Source organism: Hoplias malabaricus, chromosome X1 (assembly GCF_029633855.1).
Source record: "Hoplias malabaricus isolate fHopMal1 chromosome X1, fHopMal1.hap1, whole genome shotgun sequence".
Taxonomy (NCBI): domain Eukaryota; kingdom Metazoa; phylum Chordata; class Actinopteri; order Characiformes; family Erythrinidae; genus Hoplias; species Hoplias malabaricus.
Window position 1 is genome coordinate 25867272 of NC_089818.1, and position 11585 is coordinate 25878856.

General features: G+C 42.1%; 1 non-coding gene across 1 annotated transcript; it reads left to right on the forward strand.

Annotated features, from left to right (window-relative positions):
• The first annotated feature begins 2881 nt into the window (after positions 1-2881).
• trnar-ucu (transfer RNA arginine (anticodon UCU)) lies at positions 2882-2955 on the forward strand. The gene has a single exon. It is a non-coding gene; the product is annotated as a tRNA-Arg (tRNA).
• Positions 2956-11585: the final 8630 nt, after the last annotated feature.

Consider the following 11585-nt stretch of genomic DNA (forward strand, 5'->3'; position numbering starts at 1 on the left):
TATCTCCGTGACCTGTTGTACCCTCCTTTTTAAGGCTTTTTAAAAAATAAGTAATTGTTTAAACTGTTTGTGTGTTAACATTAATCTTATCATCATTTAAATGATCATCACCTCTTTCTTCTGAAAAGAAGGGAATTAAAAGGGAGTTTGTTCCCCTATTTTTACCTCTTACTTTTCTGTGAGGATTTGATGGAACTGCACCACGAGCATTAATGAGATCACTGGTGTTGCATCATGGTTAGTTCTGCATCACAAACACTTCTCCAACTCATTCCAGATCAATGGGGGGTGGTTGGGGGGTAGAACTCAATTTACAGGCTCCTAAGAAGATATTACCTGCATTTCTAAATACGTGTTACTGGTGTATTATGCAATCCTCTATATACTTTCCCTCTGAATAAGCTTTTTCTTTCATTCCTCACAACGACTTACTACATGATCCTAGTGCTTTTTGACAAATCACTGAAGGGAGCCTTTATTTTCTTAGGAAACATTGGCTGAGAAGCTTGCCCTCATTTATGAGCCAGCCCTCAGGCAGGAGGATGGGGTGAAGTGGGTTGTACTCCTGGGTCAAGTGCCTTGCTTAAGGGCACAACAACAGCTGTGCTTAGCAAGCAAGAACATTACAAACGGCAGCAGTCCAGCCCAAGGTCCATTTCCTACAATGCCCACACGGGATCAAACCGGCTAGTCAGCAGCCCTAACTGCCCAGTTACTTACCAAAACACAGCAGGTATTCAAGATGCTCCAGTGTTTTGGGAAATGTGTTCCTGTGCAGTATTCCGTAACCAATACATTTTTAATCATCTGCTAAAAGGGTCACAATCACAGGTCTGCATTGTTCACGTTGTTTCTTAGTCATATTTGCATAATTCTATTAATGTAATGTAGATTAGCTTTTCTTGCTGATGCCAATTTTTATATAGTCTTTTTATATATTTGTTGTAGATGTGTCAGGAAACGTTTAGGGGCATTCCAGAGGTCTGCTTTCTACTGCCAATGTAGTGAATAGGTTTGATTTTTTTCTCTAGAATTAAGCATTTCACATCAAAGCACTCTGAATTGTCTTAACCATTCAGTTATGCAGAAATTTTGAAAAATGGGTGGAATGGCCCTTCAGGTGAACAAATAATAGTTCTACATAGAAATGAAAGCAGCTCTCTCCTGAGAATAAAAATCCAAGAAGTGGATTTGTACTCCAGCCTAACACAAATATTCATTAATATGTATCTACAGTAAAGAGGGTATTCAGTGAATTATTTCCCACTCCCCATTTCATGAAATGAATTATATTGACTTCTATGTTTCCTGCATAAATCTTACGTCTGCAATAGTGAGCCAGTTTGGTTCAGAGAGGCAAGTAAACTATTGTATTCTCCCGATAAGAATGAGGTACAGGGGAAAAAATGTTCCACAAATACATTTCCCCCACTTATATGGTCATAAATATTACATATTCATACAATGAATGAATTAATTTACCTACCAAGGTGTTTTTTTGGATGGTGTGAGGTAAGACAGTCACCCGGAGCCGGGCTCGAACCCACAACCCCAGGACCCGACACTACATATTCACTTATATCCAAGGATAAATCCCCCAATTCCTCAAAAGTAGCTTACTCCTTTGCCTTTATTCAGTATTCATGGATCTATGAACATGGAACTAGTCCCCACCTTTCCCTCTATGAACATATTTGCTGCTCACCTGCAGCTTAAAAACCCTGCCCTACAAGTTCCTGAGGTTTATGACATAAGAAAACCCTGCTATCTGAATTTGATAAAATATTTGGAACATTGATGTTCAACCATGTCGTAGACTTATTATTCTGTACATGTCATGTCTTCCAACATATAAAAACGCCACAGGTATTTGTTAAATAAGTAAGGAAAACACCCTTGGTTTAACTGGAGGGCCTTTATGGTAGAGCATATCTCTTTGGCTGTGTCTCAAACGGCTCCTACTCCCTAGTTTATACACTAAATAATTCTAGAAATTAACAGCCCTGCACCCGAATAGATCAATAAATTTAGGACAAAGAGAGGTTCGGTCTTTGTGTGAATATAAATGGCATTTTACTGGATGTCTATAATGCTGGATGTGAGTGTAAAAGCTGTTAATTCATTCCCTATCTAGTGCACTTAGTAGGGACTATGGAGCAATGTGAGATTCGATTGACCTAAAGCGCCAAAACACTGCTTTTAGCAAATGGTACAGCGGTTTTTCACATCTAGTTCTTGTTGTTTTAGCGACACGTCAACGTCATGTGTCCATGTGGCCTGTTAAATGACGAGGGTGTCCACACTTTTTACACAAAGTCCACGCAAAGGACTGTGTTTCATCGTAAATATTTTGCTAAGCTAAATCGCTAATCTAACCCTCCATTGTTAGCGACTGGGAGCTAAGGTATCGATTCTTCGAAACATACACTGGAGGCCGGAGGAGTCGATTCCTGGCCGACAATTCTTAGAGTCAGAAAGCTTAGAGTTGATTCATATGAATGTGATCTAAAACATTACTAAGCAGTTAGTGAGCCTTAGTTAATGTGGTTTAACCCCGACCCTATGCACTTGTCTATGGCCCTTGAACTGTCTTGTTGAAATAGCGAGGATTCCATTATACAACTTATAGTTAAAACGAAGTAGGATCGAGGAATCGTTTCCAGCGGAAAGAGTCGAGAGGCGGAGCTGACTGGAAAATCCAGAGCCGTGAGTCATTAGCTGTGAGTCGGGGCTCGGGCGCCCTCTGTCGGCGCGACGCTGTACTACAGCTCCGTAGCTGGTGCTGATGCTGCAGAGTAGAGGATGCGGATGGAGGGGGAAGTGAGGGAGGGAGAAAGAGAGGCAGAATATGAGCGCGCTGAGCGACGAATCAGGAGGCTGAGTCTCTGTGGCGCAATGGAATAGCGCGCTGGACTTCTAATCCAGAGGCTCCGGGTTCGAGTCCCGGCAGAGATGCGACCGAAACCGGGCTGTGCAAGGGTGCAGCTTTTTTTTTAATGACGTTACTCTCTTTCCCTAATTTAAGAACGTAATGAACGCAGAGATTATATTGTTTCCTACATTTTATGCCAGATAACCTTCATAGAAAGATGGAGCTGTTTGGGTTTACACATCATTCATTGTGTTTATTATCTGTATGTGCACAGATGGAAAAATGACAGATGGTGGTTGAATGCAGCTTTGGAGAAGGACTCTACAAGAACATCTGATTTTAGGTTGGTAACAGAGCTCAGATTTGCTGCTGCTGATGTGCTGAAACCATTTAGGCCACAAGGCACCCATGTGCTCATGGGAATGTATCATTCTGCCTGAAAATCAACAACAGAAATAGACAAGTACATCATTATTACGGTGTATTTATATGTTTCTTTCTTCTAAAACTCCTCTAAAACATAAACAAGGTGCCTGTTCAAATAGCACACGGCATGTTGGAGGAAAGAAAGCGTTTAACACGAGTCCTCCTAATCATGCTGTGACATTTTATTCCACGTGTAGCAGCAGTATTCAAATGAGAGTGCTCTTACCTGCCTGATCATGAGGCAGGCTTAATTATGTCATGAGATCAGCTACAATAATTAATTACCTAGTTGCTGGTTGTCTGCTTAAAGCAGAATAATCTGCTGAATCTGGTCGTGCATCCGTACTGAACAACATAACGGCTCTGAACATGTGCTAGTGATCTTTTGGTAGGCATTTGGATTATTTTGGTGGGCAGCAAAGATATATTTAGCTTTTCGTAAATACAGTGGAGTATTTTCAGAAGGAGGGAAGAGTACAGTTACAACTTTCAGGTTTTGTAGTGGGTTCTGGACAGGTTTTGCTTGGGGAACACCTTTATTATATTGTAATGAACGTTAAAAATGACTTATGTCCATATCATTTGAATCTTCAGCATTTCCTACGTTGAAAAGAAGGGACTATTCAGGAGCGGGAGGCTTTGTTTCTTCGAAGGTCATCTGTACACCGTGGTCTTAACAAACAGTTTTGTTAAAGCTGAAAGAACAGCTGCTAACAACAGAAGTGTTTTACTGACAGTCGTAAATGAATAAGCCTCTGCTCAACCTTGACATGATCACTGCAGACCTTAGAATCATAAAGGCATTGATTAAACACTAATATTTCACCCTTACACTTAGGTTTAGAAGTGTTTAAAGGTTTTAATTAAAAAAACACTGTTTTTAAATAAAATTTGGAGGATGTTTCCTCGCCGTTTGTTTGTGCTTGAAACTGGTCTAATGTGTTTACGGAGCCCCAGTGTCTGTAAATGGTTTTAAAAAATACTAAGCCTTTTTTCTCTCTGTTCACAGAAGGGAAATGGCATCTGGATGCTTTAAGACAAGAAACAGACGTCGAAGTATTAAAAAGGATGAGGATGTTGCTCTATTCCTGCTCCATAGGTGCGTAATATTGACACATTTCTGATGTAGATGGAACTGAGTCTAAAATGAAACTGAGTCTAAAATGAAACTGAGTCTAGGGAAATCCACACAGACACAGGGAGAACACACCACACTCCTCACAGACAGTCACCCGGAGGAAACCCACGCAGACACAGGGAGAACACACAACACTCCTCACAGACAGTCACCCGGAGGAAACCCACGCAGACACAGGGAGAACACACCACACTCCTCACAGACAGTCACCCGGAGGAAACCCACACGGACACAGGGAGAACACACCACACTCCTCACACACAGTCACCCGGAGGAAACCCACGCAGACACAGAGAGAACACATCACACTCCTCACAGACAGTCACCCGGAGGAAACCCACGCAGACACAGAGAGAACACACCACACTCCTCACAGACAGTCACCCGGAGGAAACCCACGCGGACACAGGGAGAACACACCACAATCCTCACAGACAGTCACCCGGAGGAAACCCACGCAGACACAGGGAGAACACACCACACTCCTCACACACAGTCACCCGGAGGAAACCCACGCAGACACAGAGAGAACACACCACACTCCTCACACACAGTCACCCGGAGGAAACCCACGCAGACACAGAGAGAACACACCACACTCCTCACAGACAGTCACCCGGAGGAAACCCACGCAGACACAGGGAGAACACACCACACTCCTCACACACAGTCACCCGGAGGAAACCCACGCAGACACAGGGAGAACACACCACACTCCTCACAGACAGTCACCCGGAGGAAACCCACGCAGACACAGGAAGAACACACCACACTCCTCACAGACAGTCACCCGGAGGAAACCCACGCAGACACAGGAAGAACACACCACACTCCTCACAGACAGTCACCCGGAGGAAACCCACGCAGACACAGGGAGAACACACCACACTCCTCACAGACAGTCACCTGGAGGAAACCCACGCAGACACAGGGAGAACACACCACACTCCTCACAGACAGTCACCCGGAGGAAACCCACGCAGACACAGGAAGAACACACCACACTCCTCACAGACAGTCACCCGGAGGAAACCCACGCAGACACAGGGAGAACACACCACACTCCTCACAGACAGTCACCTGGAGGAAACCCACACAGACACAGGGAGAACACACCACCTTTCATTTTCCCATTGGATTGTAGAAGAATAGTCCACCATTAGCATACTCACAATGGACTGGTTCATATAGGGTTTTTAATACACTCAGCTGTGACTCCCACAGCTATACTACGTCCTCCATAAACAAAAACGAAGTAACATTGAGTGTGCATTTGGGACACACCCAAACATTTTGTTTCACACTCGCTTTTAAACAATTACGCGTGGTTAACCGTTGAAAACTGTAACATAAAATATTCAAGATCTGAGCCGGATCTGCATCCCACAACATGTTTACTGTAGAACAGGATCATACAGCTGTAACAGTGACTGCCCCCACACCCCCACCACCAGGTTTACATTGAATCCTCTGGGTGGGTTTTGACCCTTAGACACATCCCTGGATGTATTTATTGGTGCAGTCCTTGTGATGGAATCCTGACCTCATCTGGAAAAGTAAAGATTTCAATATACTGTCATTAGCTTTATCTGCAACAATAACCAGAGACAGAAGGGAACACCCTCGAGTACCATGAGGTTCTGCTGATATCGATCTTCAGCAAACACCAAACACACCATAAACCTGGACCCATCTTTAATGCGCTGCTGGCAGTGGGAGGGGAACAGCGCCATTGTTTAGTGTCAGAAACACTGCTTCTTTATGCAATGGAAAATGGATTTAGTCAGAAGTATTCATTCATTCATTCATTCATTCATAATATACATGTTCACTCACTCCCACATTCACTCATCACTAACCTATTAACACATGAACTCACATTTGTACTCTCACACATTCACTCACTAACTCATTCACTCACACATTCACTCACATATTCACTCACTAAATCATTCACTCACACGTTCACTCACTAAATCATTCACTCACACATTCACTCACTAAATCATTCACTCACACATTCACTCACATATTCACTCACTAAATCATTCACTCACACATTCACTCACTAAATCATTCACTCACACATTCACTCACTAAATCATTCACTCACATTCACTCACATATTCACTCACTAAATCATTCACTCACACATTCACTCACACATTCATTCACTAAATCATTCACTCACACGTTCACTCACTAAATCATTCACTTACACATTCACTCACACATTCACTCACTAAATCATTCACTCACACATTCACTCAAACATTCACTCACTAAATCATTCACTCACACGTTCACTCACTAAATCATTCACTTACACATTCACTCACACATTCACTCACACATTCACTCACTAAATCATTCACTCACACATTCACTCACAGATTCACTCACTAAATCATTCACTCACACGTTCACTCACTAAATCATTCACTCACACATTCACTCACACATTCACTCACTAAATCATTCACTCACACATTCACTCACTAAATCATTCACTCACAGATTCACTCACATATTCACTCACTAAATCATTCACTCACAGATTCCCTCACTAAATCATTCACTCACACATTCACTCACTAAATCATGCACTCACACGTTCACTCACTAAATCATTCACTTACACATTCACTCACTAAATCATTCACTCACACATTCACTCACTAAATCATTCACTCACACGTTCACTCACTAAATCATTCACTTACACATTCACTCACACATTCACTCACTAAATCATTCACTCACACATTCACTCACTAAATCATTCACTCACACATTCACTCACTAAATCATTCACTCACAGATTCACTCACATATTCACTCACTAAATCATTCACTCACACATTCACTCACATGTTCACTGACTAAATCATTCACTCACAGATTCACTCACTAAATCATTCACTCACATATTCACTCACTAAATCATTCACTCACACATTCACTCATATATTCACTCACTAAATCATTCACTCACAGATTCACTCACTAAATCATTCACTCACATATTCACTCACTAAATCATTCACTCACACATTCACTCACTAAATCATTCACTCACACATTCACTCACTAAATCATTCACTCACACATTCACTCACATATTCACTCACTAAATCATTCACTCACACATTCACTCACATATTCACTCACTAAATCATTCACTCACATATTCACTCACTAAATCATTCACTCACAGATTCACTCACTAAATCATTCACTCACACATTCACTCACTAAATCATTCACTCACACATTCACTCACAGATTCACTCACTAAATCATTCACTCACACGTTCACTCACTAAATCATTCACTCACACATTCACTCATTAAATCATTCACTCACATATTCACTCACTAAATCATTCACTCACACATTCACTCACATATTTACTCACACATTCACTCACATATTCACTCACTAAATCATTCACTCACACATTCACTCACTAAATCATTCACTCACACGTTCACTCACTAAATCATTCACTCACACATTCACTCACTAAATCATTCACTCACATTCACTCACACGTTCACTCACTAAATCATTCACTCACACATTCACTCACTAAATCATTCACTCACACATTCACTCACATATTCACTCACTAAATCATTCACTCACACATTCACTCACTAAATCATTCACTCACACAATCACTCACACATTCACTAACCCATTAAGACATGAACTCACATTTATACACTCACACATTCAGTCAACCCCACTCACTCACTCACTCACTCACTCACACAGACATCTGTATAATACTGTAATACCAGTTAACAGTAAAACCAATGGTAAGGTGTTTATTTTGCTGATGTTATCAGACGCAGTGCCAACTCAGGCCTCATGATTTTTAATCTTTGAATGAATTTTATTAAAATCCAAACGCTGTTGTTGAATTTATAAGAGAGCAGGTGACGGTACTGTGAACATTACTGGGTCCTCACTGAACTGAAAAGGATCCTTGTGAATTTGCATATGTTCAGTTCAATAATCAATTAAATCAAAAGTCCTCAGGGCAAACGCTCACTGTTTAAAAAACCCCTGGTATCTTCTGTGAATTCTGTACAGGACATGGACACCTCCTCTGCTCTTTACATCGTCTCAAAGTGTAATAATTAATAGGACAACAGAAGTAGTTCATAAAAGGCTGGAATACAGTATTATTACATCAGATGTCATGTTTTCTCTCTCTCCAAGCTCCTGCATTAAAGCGCAGTCAGAGAGTAACGTATTTTTTCCTCCAAAGCAGTATCTCATCAGCAGAAGGAAAAGGATTAACGCTTACACTTTTTTTGCTCCTGGGCCTCCCCCTGGTGTAAGTGATTTGAACTAAAATCGATAGGGAGCTGTGTGTGTGGGGGGGGTTGTCTCCTACCCTCCTCTAAACGTTACATAGTGCAGCTTCTGCAGTCCTGAGCTTGGAGTGGCAATGACAGAGGCTGTATTCTCCCTGCTACAGCTCAGTGAAGCATTACAATGACTCTGAAGCTGTAATGAGTAGTGTTCCTTTAATAATTGTAGTTATATTACAATAATATTAAACATTTCATTGGTCCATTAATAGTGCAGTATCAATCTGCACAAATACCAGCTGATGTTTTGAAACTGTGACAGAAATGAAAAGAGAAGTGACGGTGACGACTGCGATGTGAGCAGTGTGTTGTTAGTGAACTCGGACTCTGAAGAGTATCACTGAGTACAGTACAGACTTCCCTCGTGGGGCACTTTGTTAAAAATCAGTGTGTAACTGTGTAAGTGAATGTGTGACTGAGTGAGTTGGTGAATGTGTGACTGAGAGACTGACTGAATGTGAGTAAATGTGTGAATGAATGAGTGTGAGGTTGAGAGATGAAGCAATGGGACGTGTGAGTGCACTACTCAGTGTGAGAGTGAATGCACTGGTGAATATGTGAGTGAAAATATACAGTAAGTGCATGACTAAATGAACTGGTGAGTGAATGAGAGAGTGAATGAGTTCCATTTAAAATGTAGCCAGATTTTGCTTTTGAGGTTCAGTCCTTGTAGAAGGACCCAAGAACATTAGACAGTAGTGTCCTAGTGTCCATACAGAAAAACGTCCTCCTCTTTTCACTTCAAATGACTTCTGTGATAATATACTTGTCCAAGGTCTTGCCAAACAGTGCCTGGGTAGAGTGAAGTGAATTGTGCTGAATTGTGTGCAGAGTGAGAGAGCGAGGGTGGGAGAGAGAGAGAGAGAGAGAGAGAGAGAGAGAGAGAGAGAGAGAGGCTGTCAGAGAGATGGAGAGAGACATCAGTGTCCTATTGATTGGAGAGGGGGCTGGGACTGGCTGTGGTCAGCAGATGGAGAGCCTCCTTCAGCTGGACTGTGTGATATGAGTGCGCGAAGCGGAAACTGGACAACCGTCCACTTCAGAGTGGGCAGAAAAGAATAGCTATACTGTGTTTAAAGGAGGACATAAAAGACAGAGAGAAAGATAAAGGAAAGAGACAAACAAACAGAACACATTTACTGTCAGTGTACAACAGTTCAGTGGCTTTTTAGTGTGTGGTTGACTGAGTGAATGAGTGACAAATGAGTGAATCCCCCACCCACTTTTTTTTTAAGGTGGAACAGTGCATTGTTGCTGCCCAGTGAAAAACATGTATCTCCATTTCATGATGAATGACCAATAGGAACACTCCAATAAAATCTTTTTACATTGACATCCATTGAAAGTAAAGACTTTTTGTCTTTTCCTATAAAGCTGCTTTTTTGGGGGGTACATGTTTTCATTGGACAATGACGATGTTTGAGTGATCTTTTAAGGTGGAGCAGTGCGTGTGAGTAAGAAGCGACTGTATCTTTTAAGGTGGAGCAGTGCGTGTGAGTAAGAAGCGACTGTATCTTTTAAGGTGGAGCAGTGCGTGTGAGTAAGAAGCGACTGTATCTTTTAAGGTGGAGCAGTGCGTGTGAGTAAGAAGCGACTGTATCTTTTAAGGTGGAGCAGTGCGTGTGAGTAAGAAGCGACTGTATCTTTTAATGTGGAGTGGTGCGTGTGAGTAAGAAGCGACTGTGTCTTTTAATGTGGAGCGGTGCATGTGAGTAAGAAGCGACTGTATCTTTTAAGGTGGAGCGGTGCGTGTGAGTAAGAAGCGACTGTATCTTTTAAGGTGGAGCGGTGTGTGTGAGTAAGAAGCGACTGTATCTTTTAATGTGGAGCGGTGTGTGTGAGTAAGAAACGATTGTATATTTTAATGTGGAGCGGTGCGTGTAAGTAAGAAGCGACTGTATCTTTTAAAGTGGAGCAGTGCGTGTGAGTAAGAAACGACTGTATCTTTTAATGTGGAGCAGTGCGTCTGAGTAAGAAGCGACTGTATCTTTTAAGGTGGAGCGGTGCATGTGAGTAAGAAGCAATTGTATATTTTAATGTGGAGCAGTGCGTGTAAGTAAGAAGCGACTGTATCTTTTAAAGTGGAGCAGTGCGTGTGAGTAAGAAACGACTGTATCTTTTAATGTGGAGCAGTGCGTCTGAGTAAGAAGCGACTGTATCTTTTAAGGTGGAGCGGTGCGTGTGAGTAAGAAGCGACTGTGTCTTTTAAGGTGGAGCAGTGCGTGTGAGTAAGAAGCGACTGTATCTTTTAATGTGGAGCGGTGTGTGTGAGTAAGAAGCGACTGTGTCTTTTAAGGTGGAGCGGTGCGTGTGAGTAAGAAGCGACTGTATCTTTTAAGGTGGAGCGATGCGTGTGAGTAAGAAGTGACTGTATCTTTTAATGTGGAGCGGTGCGTGTGAGTAAGAAGCGACTGTGTCTTTTAATGTGGAGCGGTGTGTGTGAGTAAGAAGCGACTGTATCTTTTAAGGTGGAGCGGTGTGTGTGAGTAAGAAGCGACTGTATCTTTTAATGTGGAGCGGTGCGTGTGAGTAAGAAGCGACTGTGTCTTTTAAGGTGGAGCGGTGCGTGTGAGTAAGAAGCGACTGTGTCTTTTAAGGTGGAGCGGTGCGTGTGAGTAAGAAGCGACTGTATCTTTTAATGTGGAGCGGTGCGTGTGAGTAAGAAGCGACTGTATCTTTTAATGTGGAGCGTTGTGTGATTAAGAAGCGACTGTATCTTGTTGGTGTCTGAAGTGGAAAGTGTCTGTAAGTGTTTATTCACTG